At 49.3% G+C, this 18,216-nt stretch overlaps 1 protein-coding gene across 7 annotated transcripts in view; it reads right to left on the minus strand.

Annotated features, from left to right (window-relative positions):
* Positions 1-986: 986 nt before the first annotated feature.
* ERCC4 (ERCC excision repair 4, endonuclease catalytic subunit) overlaps positions 987-18,216 on the minus strand; it is a 73,880-nt gene continuing 56,650 nt past the window's right edge. For 2 of the 7 annotated variants that reach the window (XM_042971081.1, XM_042971073.1), the window contains one exon: positions 13,232-14,835. The gene's annotated coding sequence lies outside the window, so the exon portion shown is untranslated. Of the gene's footprint in view, positions 1,030-6,657; positions 6,916-13,231; positions 14,836-16,425; positions 16,443-18,216 lie in introns of those variants that run through there. The other 5 variants (XM_042971077.1, XM_042971075.1, XM_042971076.1 and 2 more) reach the window with 5 other exon arrangements.

Raw genomic sequence — 18,216 nt, forward strand, 5'->3', positions numbered from 1 at the left:
AAATTGGGTTGGGTACTACCTACAAAAACCCAACAGACCCAACAAGGGGTTACAGGAGAAGGTTGAAGAGGCATGAGATGTACGAGGGGGGGCTTCACAGACTGGAGCCAAGATCAGAAGGCAGTTTGGTCTTTGAGTGAGTGAGACCGGAGTTTCCAGTAGAAAACTCACGCTCAGGATCAGACTCTCAGGGAGTGGGAAAGTGGTTAGCAGCTGTAACTCGATATCCCAGGCATAATCTGAAGGACACTAGAGAGACCTGCTCTTTGCCCCTGATTCAATCGGAAAGCAAAGCAGATGTTGTCTTAATAGTTTTCCAGTCCAGTGGCCAAGAGAAAACAAAATATGTCATACATGTGGTTGTATTTAAAGGCAAGATTACAACACATGTCCAACAAACGTTGGTTGTTGCTAGAGCAAGAGATTCCATTTGTAATCACAGCTGAGTTAATCTAATTAACTGCAAATGAAGACAGTTTTCAAGTTCAGCCAAAATGGTCACAAGTACATGCTTTTTACAATGTTTTCCCCTCTTCTCTCCTTGAAGGGCCCCAACCTGCCATCCTGTTTTTAAATGCTGAAGTCCTAGTGACATGACATGAGAGTTTCTATTTGTTGTTTGGCTGGATCTCTGCAGAGGCAAAGGCTCGATGCCCTAAAGAAGTTAGATCTTTTAAAATATAAATCAGTACAATGGCTTTTGATCGCAATTGATCAATATCCAGGCCCCAAAATGGAGATTGCACAATCTACCATCAGACTCGCTACACCCATAGAGGTCGATGCTCCACGCCAGGCCCCCTCAGCCTTGCCTAAGAACCCAGGCTCCCATCCTACCAGCCAAGCCCTCTGCGTTTCCCTTAGATGGTTCTGGATAGGAGCGTAAGAAAAATCCCAGGCTTAACACTGGCCTCTTAAGTGCTGGTGCTTCTTAGGGCAGTCAGTGATGTGGGGTGGCCAGGATGAAAGGCTGACTTTAGCTCTGCTTTGGGGGCCTCTTGAATCATCTATGTTGGGAAGCTGGATGTCCTGGGGGAGGATAATGGATTAAGATCATTCCATTTGAAAGAGTTCACTCAGATACAAGCAAAAAGATAGATGATGACACCATTAGGTTTACAAACCACAGAGCATTTGCTCCCCCATCCCATACAGGATGAAAACTCTAGGGCCATTACATGTTAGGCTCCCTGAAGCAGAAGGGTTAGGATCTGGGGCTTTTGACTCAGGCAGCCCCGGGTTCAAATTCCAGCTCTATCATTCACTGCATGTCAAAATGCAGATAAGCCATGCAACCTCTGAGCTTCACTTTCCTCATCTGTGAAAAGGGCATGACACCACTTGCCTGGAGTTGCTTGGAAAATGGGAAATGATGCATATGGGACTGCCAAGATAATGCCACACACAATGTCAACGGCACGTAGTTTACATCTGCATTCAGTAACGGTGCCTTCCCTCTGCCACTCTGCGCGTTCACCAGATCTCCCCTCCTGCCTCTCTTTGGTTTTCTCATACGGCTGCCCCAACTGTAAGCAATCCCTATGATGTCATCCAACCCTGGTCGTTCAACTTCTTCCTTAGGTCACACATTTCTCAGGGGCAACTCTGGGTGACAGCCATCAATACAAGCTGCGGCCAAGGAAGGCGCTCCATCCTTATGAATGGCGATTCCCAAGTGTGCTCTGTGTCAACAGTAACTAAGGCCTGTGAGCATTCCTTGGGAGATGGAACAAAATGGAATTCTGTGGTCATATCAGTTTGGGAAATGCTCAGAGATTCATAGGACACATTCATATATTAAAGGCTCTGAGGAATCTTAGCATGAATAACCCCACTTAGCTTTGTTTGCTTTACCCTTCCCACTTTATCTGATTTACTGGTGTCCTGCTATCCGTGGTTCCTTCTTTAAGCGCTTTCCTTTACACCCTTTTTAGTATGAACTAAATAATCCCCCTTCGCAAATAGAGAAATAGGGTTCAGAAAGGTTAGATGGTTAGCACATCCTGATCCAGTGGGTAGTACCAGAAACACCTGCTCCCTCTTTGAGTCCAGGGCTCTTTTCTCTACATCTGGAAGAAATAGCTTAATAAATCCCTTTCTGCCAAACAATCCCAGAATCTATAAATCACTGGATGGGCTCACGGGATTGCATTGCCTGACAATTTCATCTTCGTAGCAAGGAGAAAACCACAGAGGGAGAGTGATTTGTCCAGAATTAGGGGTGGCAGAGTTGAAAGTGGCACCCAACCTACTAATCTCCAGGCTCAGCTGCCTTTACCTTACGCCCGGGGTTCATGGGTCTGGCTCAAACTCCTCAGCCGTCTTCTTCAATTACATCTTCTCTCTCTCCAAGGCTAGATCAGTGCTGCCCAATAGACCCTTCTGAAAGAGGGTGGAAATGTCTATAGCCGTGGCATCCCTTCTGATAAACACTAACCACATGTAGCTGTTGATCACTACAGATGAATCTAGTGCAAATGAGAAACTAAACTTTTCATGCCATTTCATTTTGAAAAAAAAAATTTTTTTAATGTTTATTTATCTTTGAGAGAGAGACAAAGTGCGAGCAGGGTAGGGGCAGAGAGAGAAGGAGACACAGAATCTGAAGCAGGCTCCAGGCTCTGAGTTGTCAGCACAGAGAGCGATGCGGGGCTCAAACTCATGGACGGTGAGATCACGACCAGAGTCGAAGTCAGACACTCAACCAACTAAGCCACCCAGGTGCCCCTCATGCCATTTCATTTTAATGAATATACATTAAAATAGCTGCATGTGACCAGCCACCATATCAGACAGGGTAACTCTGAAGACCAGAAAGCATATTGATTCTATAGACCCACGGATGCAATTATCACAGAAGCAGAAGATCCTTGTAATAACAATGGAGTCTAAGCTGCCTAGACCTTGTTAGGGGCTGCATTCAGTTTCATTTAATGATAGAGCACAACCTATCCCAAAAGATGCATTTGCTCAACCGATTTCCTCCTTTCCTTGGCAACATCTTACCCATCATTCTAATCTAGGCTCAAATTCACCCTCTTTCAGGAAGATTTTGCTGATCTACCTCCCTCCCACCAAGCACAGCAAAGAGATTCTTCCATGGAACTCCCACTGTCCTATAATTGTCCCCAGTGGGATGAAAAGGAAGACAGTTTTTGTGTTGGTTTTGAAACTGGATGAGAGGGGAGAGAGTTTGCCTGGGGGGAGGGAGTTGTGGCAGGGGCATTTGGGGAGTGGTGTGAGAGAGATAAGGAAGATGTACCTAAAAGAGACGGGTAAGCATGACTTAAGCTTTTCCAGCTACCCTAAGAAATCTTCAGTAAAAGTAGGTATTACAATCTATAGTGACACGTGGATCAATCTCACAAGGTTGAGAGGGAAAAGGAAATCACATGCTTCACAAACAAAACACCCAATATATTAGGAATAAGAGGGGATTTTCTCAACCAGATAAAGGTCATCTATGAAAAACCCAGAGCTGACATCATACATGATGGTGAAAGACTGAAGATCAGTCTTCAGTCCCCCTAAGATCAGTAACAAGACAAGGATGCCTACTCTTGCCACATCTATTCAATATTACTGGAGATTCTATCCTAGACAATTAGGCAAGAAAAAAAAAAAAAAAAAAGGCATCCAGATCGGAAAGGGAGAAGTAAAACTATCCTCATTTCCAGATAATGTAATCTTGTACATAGAACATGCTAAAGAGTCCACCCAAATACATAGAACTTCTAAATAAATTCAGAAGTGTTGCAGAATATGAGATCAATATACAAAAAGTAGCTGTATTTCTTCTACATATTGACAATGAGCAAATCAAGAATGAAGTTAAGAAAATAATTTTATTACCACAACATCAAAAAGAATAAATACTGAGGAGTAAGTCTAACCAAAGAAACACAAGACTTTTGAACTGGAAACTACAAAATGCTGTCACAAAAAATTACAGAAGACCTAAATAAATGGAAAGACATCCATGTTCATAGATTGCAAGATTTAATACTGTTAAGATGGCAACACTCCTTGAATTGATCTACAGATTCAATGAAATCCATATCAAAATACCAGAAACATTTTTGCGGAAATTGACAAGCTGATCCTAAACTTCATATGGAAATTCAAGGACCTGAAATAGTAAAAATAATCTTGAAAAAAAAAAGAACAAAGTTGGAGGACTCACACTTCCTGATATCAAAAGTTACTACAAAGCGGCAGTAACAGGAAAGTGTGGAACTGGTACAAGAACAGACACATAGGCCAACCAATAGAATGAATTGAGAATGTAGAAATAAACCCTCACAATTTATGGTCAATTGATTTTTGACAAGGGACCCAAGACAATTCGTTCTACAAGTGGTAGTGGGACAACTGGATAGCCACATTTGAGAGAATGAATGTGGACCCTTTACTCACATCATAAATAAATTAATTCAAAACGGATCAAAGACTAAATTTAAAAGCTAAGCTTATAAAACTCTCAGAAGAAAACAGAGGGGTTGAGGCACATGGGCAGCTCAGTTGGTTATGTGTCCAACTCTTGATTTTGGCTCAGGTCATGATCTAATGGTTCATGGGATCGAGCCCTGAATTGGGCTTTGCGCTGACAGTAAGGAGCCTGCTTGGGATTCTCTCTCTCTCTCCCCCTCTTCCTCTGCCCCTCCCCAGCTCATGCAAGTGTGTGTACTTTCTCTCCCTCAAAAGAAATAAAGACACATTTAAAAAGGAGAAGAAAACATAGGGGTAAATGTTCATGACCTTGGATTAGGCAATAGGGTCTCAGATATAACAACCAAAGCACAAGCAACAACATCAATGAAAAAAAATGGATAAGTTGGACCTTATCAAAATGAAAAACTAGTGAAGATAATCCACAGAATGGCAAAAATCATATATCTGCTAAAGGACTTGTATCTAGAATATACAAAGAACTATTACAACTCAATTATTTTTGTTTAATATTTTTTACTGTTTATTTATTTATTTTTTTGAGAGAGAGAGAGAGAGAGAGAGAGAGAGAGAGAGAGAGACCAAGCAGGGGAGGGACAGAGAGAGAAGGAGACACAGAATCTGAAGCAAGCTCTAGGCTCTGAGCTGTCAGCACAGAGCCTGACGTGGGGCTCAAATTCACGGACTGTGGGATCATGACCTGAGCTGAAGTCGGATGCTTAATCAACTGAGCCACCCAGGTACCCCACAAATCAATTATGAAAAGAAATAACCCAATTAAAAAACAGACAAAGGATCTGGATAGACATTTCTCCAAAGAAGATAAACAAATGGCCAATAAACACATGAAGAGATGTTGACCATCATTAACTACCAAGGAAATGCGAACCAAAACCACAATGAGATACCACCTCATACCCCTGAGGGCGGTCAGAATAAAAAAGATAAGATAATAACAGGTATTGGTGAGGGTTCAGAGAAATAGGAACCCTCACATGTTGTGGTGGAAATGCAAAGCATTGCAGCTGCGTTTGAAAACAGTTTGGCAGTTTCTCAAAAAGCTAGGCCTAGAGCTCCCCCATGACTCAGCAATTCCACTCCTAGGTATATAGAAGAGAAAAAGAACATGTCCACACAAAAACTTCTACATGAATGTTCATAGCAACGCTATTCATAATAGCTAAAAAGTGGAAACCACCCAAAAGTCTTATGAACTGAAATCCGAGTAAGTAAAATGTGGTACAGTAGATACCCCTAATTGGCGGGGATAGGTTCCAAGGCCCCCAGCAGATGCCTGAAACTGAGGATAGTCCCGAAGTCTCTAGGTGTTATATAGTTTTTCCTATACATACATACCTATGATAAAGTATACATTTATACTAAATTTATAAATTAGGCCAAGTAAGAGTTTAACAATGATAACTAATAATAAACTATTATAATTATAACAATATACTGTACTAAAAGGTAGGTGAATGTAGTCTCTTTCTCTCTAAATGTCTCTTTTTTGTGTCTCTCTTTTTTTTAAACTTTTACTTATTTTGAGAGAGACAGAGCATGAGCAGGGGAGAGGGCAGAAAGAGAGGGAGAGAGAGAATCCTAAGCAGGCTCCATGCTTAACATGGAGCCCGACATGGGGCTCGATCCCAAGACTGAGAGGTCACAACTTGAGCCGACATCAAGTTGGACACTCGACTGACTGAGCCACCCACACGCCCCTGTATCCCTCTCTTTCTTTTTTTAATTGAAATGTAGTTGACACGCAATGTCAACTATATGCCTATTAGTTTCAGGCATACAACACACTGATTTGACAACTCTGTACTTCATGCTGTGTTCACCCCAAGTGTGGGTACCATTCGTCACCATTCAACACCATTATAGTGTCATTGATTATTTTTCTTATGCGGTACCTTTAATCTCTGTGCCTTGTTCATTCCACCCCGTACCTTCACCCATTTCTCACTCCCCTTCACTTATTTTGCCCATCTAACCCCCCTTCCCTCCCTTCTGGCAACCACCAGTTTGTTCTCTGTATTTATGCATGTATGTTTTTGCTTTTTGTTTGTTGTTTTTATTTTGTTTTTCAGATTCCACATATAAGGGAAATGATATGGTACATGTGTTTCTCTGTCTGACTTATCTTACTTTGCATAATGCCCTCTAGGTCCATCCACGGTGTCCCCCGTGGCAAGACTTCATTCTTTTTTATGGCTGAGAAGTATGCCATCATATCTATATACACACCACAACTTCTGTATCTCAAAATATCTGATTGATTGTCCTGCACTCACCCTTCTTCTTATGATGATGGGAGATGAGAAAATGCATGCGTAATGAGATCAAGTGAGTCGGGTGAGTGACGGAGGCCCTGTGACGTAGCGCGATGCTACCACTGACCTCCTGATGAGACTTCGGAAGGAGGGTCATCTGCTTCAGGACTTCGGTCAACCATGGTCACCGAAACTGAGGAAGGCAAAACCACAGATGAGACGGGGCTACTGCATAACCGTACAATGAAATATTATTTGTCAATATGGAGGCAATAATACCACCTACTCCTCATAATTAGTGAAGACTAGATTCACAAGCCTCACCTGGTTCCTGGTTTCCCACTTGCTACTGGCAAGGCTTTTTGTCTGAGCTCGCTCCCATCCCCCAAACCAGTCTTGCTAGGAGACCCCTGTCCTGTTGAATCCTTCACTCCTTTGCAGGACTCCTTTGATCGGCCAGCAATCAAAACTCACGGAGTAGAATTGATTTTAAGAGCCCACACTTTCTGTGCCCCTGGGTGGTTCAGTCGGTTAAGCATCTGACTCTTTTTTTAACGTTTATTTTTGAGAGAGAGAGAGACTGAGCGTGAGGGGGTAGGGGGCAGAGAGAGAGGGAGACCCAGAATTCGAAGCAGGCTCCAGGCTCCGAGCTGTCAGCACAGAGCCCGACTGGAGCTCGAACTCACAAACCTCGAGGTCATGACCTGAGCCAAAGTCAGCCACTTAACTGACTGAGCCACCTGGGCCCCCGCCGACTCTGATCTTGGCTCAGGTCATGACCTCGGGGTTCATGAGAGGTTCTCGGGATGGAGCCCTGCATTAGGCTCTGTGCTGATAGCACGGAGCCTGCTTGGGATTCTGTCTCTCCCCATCCCTCTCCCTCTGCCCTTCCCCCACATCTCAAAATAAATAAAATAAACTTTAAAAAAAAAAGATCCCATACTTTGTTCCTCTCGTCCTCATGATTTTAAAAAGTTCTGTGAAGACAGCTCCCTTCACTACTCTTGAAACCAAGGAAATGTGTAAGTGAGTTGGCTCTGTCATTCTCCACGGGTCATTTTTGTATTCCCAGCTAATGTTCACCAATTCCTGGAGGCTGGCAGGGCAGGGCAGGGCAGCCCCAAGGGCAGAGGGAAGAGACTGAAGGTGCGTATATCTGTCTGTAGCTTTCCCCCATACAGCTGGGCGGGTTCGCTCAGCCGTTCTTGGAGACTGGAAGTTTGGACACCTCGGCCCTGGGCCCTTGGCAGGTGAAATCCAAGGGCACCCCAGCACCCCTGCCAATGGCAGCCTGGCACCTGGGGGAAAACCAGGAGACAGAGAGAGTCTGAGTCTGTGCTGGTAGGTGCCCAGGGTGGAAGGGGACTCCGGCTTCATGCAGGAGCTGCTGGGGAATTGCTCCCACGGAGGAAATTCCAGTCACCGAACAGAACCTGGAAAGTACGTTCTCCGAGCTTTGGGCTCTCACCTTCAGCCTCCGAGTGTCAGTCCCCCCTGCACGGCTGGCTAGTCCTCTGTTTCCTCTGGGACTTGGCTGGTTTCCTTTAGGGGAGCTGCAGTCCAGAATCTGTGGCCAATGGAAAGGAAGCAGGGAGGTTGTGCCCCGGCCGGGGAGGGGAGAGCCTGGTTGCGGTACCTCCAAGGGGTCCAAGCAGGTCAGAGCACAGCCTCTGTTTACTCCATTTCCGATGACCTGCAGTTACCCCAGTGTGATCCCCTGGGTCACAACCCAGCCTGGAGTGTGATGTGTCATTCCAGCTTCTCCCATGGTCCTTTGGGATGGCCTGTGGCCACATCTGTCCAGGGACTGACCCTTAGTAACCCGTGGTCTTTGCGGCCCAGGGTGGGCGTGGACGCAATGGCCTGGGTGGCTTTGGGAACTAAGGGAAAAGTGATAGTCCATTCTCCCCACTCCCCAGCATGTGTCTGGGGTCCAGCTGGCCCACTCTCCCACCCACTCAAATAAGGGTCCTCTGGAAGTTAGGGCCGGGGCCGCCATCGAGCCCTTGGGTTTCTCTGAAGGCCTTTGGGGAGCTGCAACGTGCTGCCCACAGCCACTGCCTTCTTCCTGTTCAGTCTGTCACTGAAGCCATTCGTCCAAAACTCAAATGGGACTGTGTCATAGGCCTGTTTGGAAACCCTACTTGGCTCCCCTCCAGGGACTGGAGGCCCACAGATGGGGTTTTGCTTGGCCTGCCTTGAGTTTTTTAAAAATCTCGAAGTTTTGCACGAAAGCTGACTTTCCTAGCTTCTCTTGAGACGTGGAGCCCTGATCCTGTGTGGCCACAGCTGGCTGCAGCTGAGCACAACACCTCTCCAGGCATGTGTTCCTCGGGGAACGGCTTCCACTCGTCCCCCTGGCCTTACAGCCAAGCCTCCCTTCCTCCTCGCACGACCAGCTGGCACCCGCCCGCTTTTGAGTTTCCCACTCTCGTCTCTGGGCCAAGGCTCCCGTAGCACAGCTTGGGGGCAGTAGGTGACCTGACCTCTGTCTGCCTTTCCAGCCTTGTTCCTGCTCACCCCTCCGTTCCCTCCCTCCCTCACCCCTACCTCTCGGCTCATGGGCCACACCAGTCTCTGCCTGCTCACCAAACGAGCCAGATGCCAACACGGGTCCACGCCTCGTGCAGTTGCCGGGATCTGCATCTGTATCCTCGGGCAGCAGACGTCTGCAGAGCACCTGGTATGCATGTCTGGGCTACGTACTGGGGACGGAAGTATCAGACCCAGGGTATGAGTCTGGGTTCTCCACTGAAACAGACCCAATAGAATAGATGATCGATCGATTGATTGATCAGTCGATAGATACTAATCATAAGGCAATGGCTCATGTGATTATAGAGGCTGAGAAGTCCAAGATCTGTGGGAGGCAACCTGGAGCCTCAGGAGAGCTGATATTTCTAGTCTGAGTCTGCAGGGCTGAGTCTCAGGAGCGCCGATGGTGCAAGTTCAAGTCTGAGATTGAAGGCAGAAGACGGATGTCACAGCTCTAAGACAGGCAGGCAGAGGGGAAGCATCCTTTCTTATTCAGCCTTTTGTCCCATCTGCTGTACTCAGTCTACCCAGGCGCACGTTAATCGCATCCAGAAACACCCTCACGGACTCCCCAGGTCCAACGCTGAACCAAATATCTGCGCGCGCTGAGGCTGACACGTAAAATGGGCCCTGCCATTCGGTCCTCCTTCTCCCGAAGCCTGCAGCTTAGCAAGGCACGCAGAGGGGCAGGAAAATAATTCCAAAACTGAGTGGTGAGAGCTGGAGGGATTCTCACTTCCACTTCCAGCTTCACCTCGAATAGTGCCTCCTACAAGTCTTTTCTCGTCTCCCCACACAGTGACTTTCTCTTGGGGGCCCCCAGAGAACACACCTCTTGGGAGAGATTGTCTCTCTCTTCTCAGTGAAATGTTCTAAGTCTACAAAAGGATACAGAAGTAATGGAGCAAAGTCCCATGTACCCACACCCGTCCTTAAAAGATAAAGCATCACAGGGGCGCCTGGGTGGCTCAGTCGGTTGAGCGGCAGACTTCGGCCCAGGTGGTGATGATGGTTCAGGAGTTCGAGCCCTGCAGTGGGGCTCAAACTACATTGGGATCCTCTGTTCCCCTTTCTCTGCCCCTCCCTCTCTCGTGCTCTCTCTCTCTCAAAAATGAATAAATATTAAAAATAATAATAATAAAGCATCACAGGCTAGGGCGGCCAATTTGTCCCCTCCGGGGACCCCCTCAGTCCCTGGCAAGTCAGGAGGATGGGTCACACCAGTGCAGGCCTCCTCACCTCCCACGCCTGCAGGCCTCCTCACCTCCCACGCCTGAGTATAGCACTTCCTTGAAATCGTCCCCCCCACGCTCCCCAGCAGAGGACTGATCGATTTATTAAATCGATCATTTTTAGGGTTACCATGTGTGTGTCTTTATACTTCGAATCCAGCCTTAAATGACATTGGATTGCCTGTGCCGGCGGCCGCAGGCAACCCCCCCCCCCCCCCCCCCGCCCCCGCATGCACACTGGAGGCCCAGGCTGGGTCCAGAACATTGGATGACCTCTCCTGATGGGTGATGGCGATAAGAGCCTGGTGGCAGCACCCAACACTTGCTGCAAATTTGAAGTCAAAAGCTGGAAAAGCAAAGCTGGAAAGCTGCGCGAAACCCAGACAGGGGAGAGGTGGGGGGTGGGGGGAGAGGCGGGGACTAGGTGGAAGAAGCAGAGAGCGCCCCCGAGAGGCAGTTAGGAGAGCATCAGAGGGGGGACCCGGGGCTGGGTGGAGAAGGTCAAGGCATGTTGGGCAGGGAAGCGGCAAACTCCCCCCCCCCCTTTAATGCTCCTGCGACACACTCCACAAAATCTACAGCCCTCACTCAGGCGTGGGGGCAGAGGCGCACTTTCAGGGGCCCGACTCTCGGTGCTCCCGGAGGTGCTCCCGTGGCCTCTTGAGGAGCCTAGCTGCTCCCCGAGGCCTCCTGGTGCCGGCTAAGTGTTCAGTGTTATTTGTGGGGGGAAGATGGGGAGGAGGGAGGAACACAGAGAGGGAGGAAGGAAGGAAAATAGGAAGGGGGGGGGGAGGGAAGGCCGACCTCAGCTCTGCGATGGGGGTGGGGGTGGGGAGGAGCCAGAGCGGCTCCGCAAGGTCTTTCCTGCCAGGACGGAAGGGCCTGATCTGCAGAGGGGCTGCGAGGCCCCCGCCACTGGCCTGCTGTGGCCCCAGGAGCCAACGGGCTCGGGACTCTTCTGGGCGTTGGGAACCAGGCCGGGAAGCGCACTGCGAGCGAGCGAGGGCGTGAGGGGGTGGAGGGTGGAGAGAGCAGACAGGGAGCAGAGGGAAGTGGAGGGGCAGAGGCGTGCTGCTTAGCAACGGCAGGAGAAGATTTAGGGAAGTGACAGGACCATTTCTCCCTGCGCCTCAAAGGGAGGGTTTTTTTTTTTCCCCCAGAGCTGCCTGCCGCCTACACTGGCGGATCTTGTTGTGGCGGCTCAGAACGCGGGTTAGAAGTCGGGGGGGGGGGGGAGGCTCCCCGCAATTCAGGGCCATCGCTGGGGCAGGCTGGCCCGCCACGTGTCTGCGGCCACCAGGCTCTCAGCAACTCCAAGGGGACCTCTCCTCTGGGCCCTGGAAGGAAGGGAAGGAAGCCAGCCTCGCAGGAAACACCACCAGCGATGCAACCTCAGCCTCCTCTCTGGAAGGTGCTGGGGATTCTCCCTTCCCTTTCTTCTGCCCCAGGACCCTGCTGGCAGCCCCCCCCCCCCCCCCCAGCTTCCTCCCCACTGAGAATTCTCAGTTGCTTTGCTTTTTTAATTTGGTTTTCTCCGGCTCAGAATCGAGATCAAAAGAAGAAATTCTTTGCAGCCTTTTAGGAATAATTCCCAGAATCGCCCCCTGGAAATGCATACATAATGACCATAATTATTTAAAAAGGAGTCTTTCTCCGTTTCTTTTCCATCTCTGCGGCAGGCTTGGAGAGGACAGGCGAGAGGGAAGCGGCTAGGGTGTCTTTGTGGTCGCAGGGTTTAACTGCATGAACCGTGTTCTCGCAGGCGAAGTGTGTGACCCACACGCCACCGGCTTGCGGCACGTGACAGGCCTCTAGATGGTGCAGACAACAAATGCAAAAGGCAGTTCGCTAGCGCTAAACACCCCGACTGGCCTGGTGGGAAGTTACTCCCTTTCTAATTGGTGTTACTTGTCTTGAGTCCATCAAGTCTCAAGCTGGGGCTGGGTCTGTCCTTAACATTCCCGGAAACTTGCTAACCTTCCTTCTGACTGGGGCAAACGGCAATCCCCAGGCTGAGAACAAGTAAGAGCGACTACCTGCAATTTACTAGGGCTGCTTTTCGTTGTGATTATTTAAAAAAAAATTTTTTTAAGGTTTATTTATTTTTGAGAGAGAGAGAGAGAGCACGAGCGAGCTCTAACGGAGCAGAGGCAGAGAGAGGGAGACACAGAATCCGAAGCAGGCTCCAGGCTCTGAGCTGTCAGCACAGGTCCCGATGCTGGAACCCACAAACCACCAGACCATGACCTGAGCTGAAGTCTGACCCTTAGCAGACTGCGCCACCCAAGGCGCCCCCATTGTGATTATTTTTTTGTGAGCCCTGGGGGCGGTGGGGGAGGGGGACTTTGCACTAAAGGCTGGTTCCTTTTTACAGGAAAGACAAATAATTAGTAACTAATAATCAAAGTGGTTGCTGGACCCTGCGGAATGACAAACGCTTTGGAAAAGTCTCCAGCCTGTCAGCCCCTCGATCCAGGAGGCCAGCTTTCCCCCTGGCAGGCTGTGGGTCAAGTTGAGGGAAGGATCCCGTTCAAGGTCAGCTGGTCGAGATGGTCAGCAGCTGGCCCCCCAAGGAGGCTCAGATGGGATTTTTTAATTTTTTTCGGAGCCACTCAGCCTGGCTTGGCACCCACTCGTAGCCCATTCTGTTTCTTGAGATTCGAGAAGTCAGCTCCTCAAGGTCCACTTGGGGACACACGGCCATAGAGTGTGGGTGGCTGCCATACCTGATTTCCCTCTGGACAACCACCAATCTGTCCTCTTGGATCTGGGGTTTGACCAGAGCAGACCTACCGGTGGCTTTAGGGCTGGCATGCCATCTGAGCCTGGCTTCCCCTGGGCATCCCATTCTTCTGGCCACAGCGATGGATGGGCTCCGGGAAGGGCAGAGAGATGCATGGAGACTCTTGCTGGGAATTCTGGGGCTGGCTGGCTCTTTCCCACTGGCCTTGATCCTGAGAAGATGAGACTAGAGCCATTTCTGCCACCACAGGGAGGGAGCCAACAACGAGGGAAGGGGGGCGGTGAGAAATGAAGAGAGAGAGAAACCCGATCCTGATGGTATCAGTTCCATCCCTGGATCCAGTGGTGCCTGAAGCCAGCCTCTACCCTTGGCCGCCTTTAGAGCTCCCCACGGAGCCAACGAATTCCCCATTCATGTAATCTAGTAAGGATCAATGCTTCGGTCACTTGCAACCACGAGTCTTAACTGATGCAATGGTTCAGTGCAAATCCTTGGCCGCTGGGAGAGCAAGAACCCAAGGGGTTTGCCGTACCCACGTAGGTGAGTGGCATCGTCACCCTACGCAAACATGGGCACAGGAAAAGTTATGAAAGCTCCGAAGTTCAGAGGAACAAGTAGTAGCCACAGGCTGAGTGTGTTGCACGAAACGGCTTATTTCATCCGGGGAACAGTCCTACACGGCCGTCCGCTTTCGGCACCATTTTACAGATGAGAAGACTGAGGTCCAGGGGGTCTCTGTGAACCTTCAGGGCAGAACCAAGTCTTGCCACTCAGCGCCGTATCGTTCCAGCCGTGTCTCTACAGTAAACAAGGAAATGACTCACTGCTACATACAAGACTCTGGGGATATGGGACAGGGAAGGGACCAAGGGGCGGGGCTGTCGGGCAGCACAGGGTGGTACTTACGGAGCAGGTGGCACGAATGCCTCCATCTGCCCCCAACCCCAGCAGTCATGGGGTGCACACAGGCCTGCAGAAAGGGCTCCAGCTCTTTGCACCTCTGGTTGAGGACAGAAAGGCAGAGAGGGCCCTGGGATTCCATCAGCATCCATCAGTACTCATTGGCTGTGGGGCTCCCGACGAGCCCTTCTTGCCTCTTGGGAAATGGAGACCCCGGCTCCTGGCCTTGCTCATGTGACCCAGCAACCCGAGTATCAGATGAGGACAAAGATGTCGAGGATTAATATTTGCAAACATCGAAAGGGGGGCTTCAGGATGGAGGGAATCCCTGGACTTCCCGGAGGTGGCCTTGCAGGTGTGGACGGGCGTAAACTGACTCCCTGTACTCCCCCCCACCCCAGAGCTGTGGAGAGACAGGCCCAGCGTGACCTGAAAGGAACCTTTCTGGCCCCAAAGCCAAGAGAGATGAGAACTGTGAAGGAGAGAAGCGAGAACTCGGCTACAGGCGCTTGGGGGTTTATTTTTACCCTGTTATCTCTATCCTGAAATGTCAAGCGTGGAGCCGCCTCTCCCACCAGCCCCCCAGCCTCCCCAGCCATTCAGCGTGGCAGCGCAGCCTGGAAACAGGCCCCATTCTCCTTCTCTGGTTCCTCCGCCTCTCCAAGAGAGTCACAGCGCTATGGAGACGGGAGGCATGGAAACCCTGAAATAGAGAAGTGGGAAGTGAGACCTTTTATTTGGGTTCTGGAACAGGCTCACTTCCTCCTAGAGGCCCCGGGGCGCAGAGGAGGCCCTTGGAACTGTCAGGTACCTATTCTAAGGTTTGCATCAGATCGGTTCTTTATGGTGCAAGACTCAGAGATCCCTACTTACACGGGGTTATATAATAAAGATTGTTTAATTGGCTGAGGCCACCGAAAGGCCTAGCAAAAGGTCAGGCTTCGGGTAGGGTTCGAGCCAGGGGTTTTTTGTGCCGTCCCAAAGACTCGGTTCTCTCCCTCTCTCGGCTCCGTGTTCTGTGGTGTTGGCTTCAACCTCGGGCACCACTCTGTGCTCCCCAACAATCTTTAGCACTTCTAGAATCTTCCCCCGTGATCACAAATGGCTGCAGCAGTGGGTCTAGACCTCACATCCTCATACTGGTGGCTCCCAAGGAAGAGAGAGGAACCTTCTTTTTGCCACAAGTTACCAAGAAGTGTCCTCCTGTGTTTCGTTGGCTATGACTGGGTTGTATGACCATCCCCAAGCCAATCATTTTGGTATGGGGCAGGAAGGTGAAATACACATTGATCCGATTAAGCCAAACCAGATTCCCAAGAACAGGGAAGCAGTGGTTTCCCACAGGAGATTTCAAGCACTGGACCCAAAAGGTGATGGAATGGATCTGCTGAGCAGCAAGCAGGAGGCTGTTCTGCACTTTATTCACTTTGTTTGATCTTTCCCTACTCAGGAAGGCCCCTGAGGTTAGACGTGACAGTTCTTTCCTATCCAGAAAGAGGCGAACATCAACATCTCTTTCTGTCTGTACGTTTACCTGAGGTTCTGAGTTCTACGAATCCTGGGTCCATCATTCCCAAAATTGCACCAAGGCAACAGACTCTCCCCCAGGTAGACGGGGAGGTATAGGCTGAAGGGTCATCTGTTTACCTGCCAAAGTCCTCCTCTGCATTCAAAATTTTTTTTTTAATGTTTATTTATTTTTGACAGAAAGAGAGACAGAGCATGAGCGGGGGAGGGGCAGAGAGAGGGAGACACAGAATCCGAAGCAGGCTCCAGGCTCCAAGCTGCCTGACGTGGGGCTCGAACTCACGGACCGTGAGATCATGACCTGAGCTGAAGTTGGACGCTTAACTGACTGAGCCACCCAGGTGCCCCAGCTTCCTCTGCATTCAAAATAAAACTCACACTCAACACGCTGGCTTCCCTATCACTCACCACACATTCAGCCATTCCAGGCTTCTTATCGATCATTCCTTAGACAAGCCAATCAGTCACCTTATTCCTACAGAGCCTTTCCACTTGCTCTTTCTCTAGGATCTAGAATTCCTTTAAATCTTTTCAGAGTTGGCCCCATCTCATCATTCAGGACTCTGCTTGAACATCACACCTTCTTGGAAGCCTTCTCTGATCCACCTGGGGCGTAAAAACCATTACCTGAAATTACTGTGTTCCTTGATGGCTTGAGTATCTCTCCCCCTTTGTTAGACTGTAAGCTCCACAGAGCAGGGACTGCGCTGGTCCTACTGATGTGTGTCCCTCGTAATTCCTGCTTCTGTGTCCGCCATAGTGGAGGGACTCAATACATATTTGCTGGGTCAACGAAGGAGAAGTCTTTTCTGAATGACCTTGTAAACGTTTCCGGAGCAGGGCAACTTGTTACATTTGTCCTGGCTTTAACTTGGTGCCTACCAAAACATGGCAGCAAAAGCGATGCGTTCAAAGTCGCACCCTAATTAGTAGGGAACGGGACCTGGGTAGCACCAATGGCTCCTTTCCTAGGCCAATGCATGTGAACATCTGAGGGCATGAAACTGTAGAGAGGCACCTGGGGCCACCTGTCCATCCAGGTGTCTAAGTATGGTGGCAACACCACCATTCACAAGTAAAAGCACGGAAACAGCGTGGGGTGGAATTGTTTCCTCCTTTCTCCACTGAGGCAGAGAGAGAAGAATGTCCCCGAAGAAGAAGAATGTCTCGCCTGGTCCACTGCAGACCCCAAAAATCAAAGTCAGAAACTCAACGTGCTGATGACTCAGAAGAACCCACATGTTCTTGATGGACACAAACTCTCCTCGAGGCTACCGAGATCTGTTCGTCTGTGACAGTCCTCAGGACGATCCGGTGAGTGTGGATGGCTCAGCCCAGAGAACGGGAACTCAAAAGCACATCGGCAGACAGACCTCGGTTGTTCCTGTACTCCGCAGACAGCATGCCGTCTGGAGCATCTCAAGTATTCTGCTGTTGATGGTTTTCCGCTCACCCAAACAGATCCATCATTCCTCTGTTAGGCCCTCACAAGACACTCTGAACTTCGTTCTCCTAGGCTCCGCAACATTTGTAATAATATCTATATTTAGGTGATAATTTGAGTAAGACTCATCTTCCCCACTGGACTCCAAACTTCTGAAAGGCGGGGATGATCTCATTACCTCACTACCGTGTCCAGTGGTGTAAGTAAACCAACCCCTTGCCCAACTTGTAGAGTGAGCCTCGTAAACAGTTTTTGAATGGGAGGGGGGAAAAGCGAATGGAACTCGGGGTCTGCTGGGAATGCACGTTACAGCCGGCCTGACTCAGCTGGAAGACAGCAAAGAGGCTGGATCTTTCAAAGTGAATCAGACCTCGTCACTGGCTGACCACCCTGTCCTCTCCATCAAGGCATCTCCCATGCCTAGAATAGTATCTACCACAGAATAGAGAGTCTGCAGACGGTGGAAGAATAAATCAATGAATGGACACTGTTCTTTCCCTTCCCAAAGAAGCTGGTTACCTTCTTAAGGATAAATTCCTGGAAAGGGAGAATGGGGGGTGGGGTGGGGCAGAGAGCCATAGTATGCAAATGTGCTGAATCAAACCCAATGGTTTAATTTGGGTCATCCCCTTCAGACTCAGCGGTACCTTCGAGGAGTTTGTCTCCATTAAGAACATGTGGGTTCTTCTGAGTCACCAGCACGTTGAGGTTCTGACTTTGATTTTTGGGGTCTGCAGTGGACATCTGGGTCCTAATGGGTAGTTTTGCATCTGACATTTAACCAACCAAGGGCTCAAGCTATTTGGTCTTTGTCCCTCCTTCGGAGGTGACAGAGATTCCAAGACCTCATTCTTCAATCGCCAACCCCAAATCAAATACCAAAAAATCTCCCCCCCAACCCATCATGAAAAACCTCCATAAAACCAAATCTCCAAACATGCCTGGGTGTCAAGCCCACCCCCACCCAGCTAGCAAAAGGTGGCTCACTTTTGAACTAAACTCCCTTCTAGAACCAGAAGGAAAGGAATAAGGGATTTACGGGTCGCCTCAGAGTTGTCGGTTCTGGCTTGTCCCCAGGATGAGTTCATTATTTATTCTTAGAGACCGGACTCA

Source organism: Panthera tigris, chromosome E3 (genome assembly GCF_018350195.1).
Source record: "Panthera tigris isolate Pti1 chromosome E3, P.tigris_Pti1_mat1.1, whole genome shotgun sequence".
Taxonomy (NCBI): Eukaryota; Metazoa; Chordata; class Mammalia; order Carnivora; family Felidae; genus Panthera; species Panthera tigris.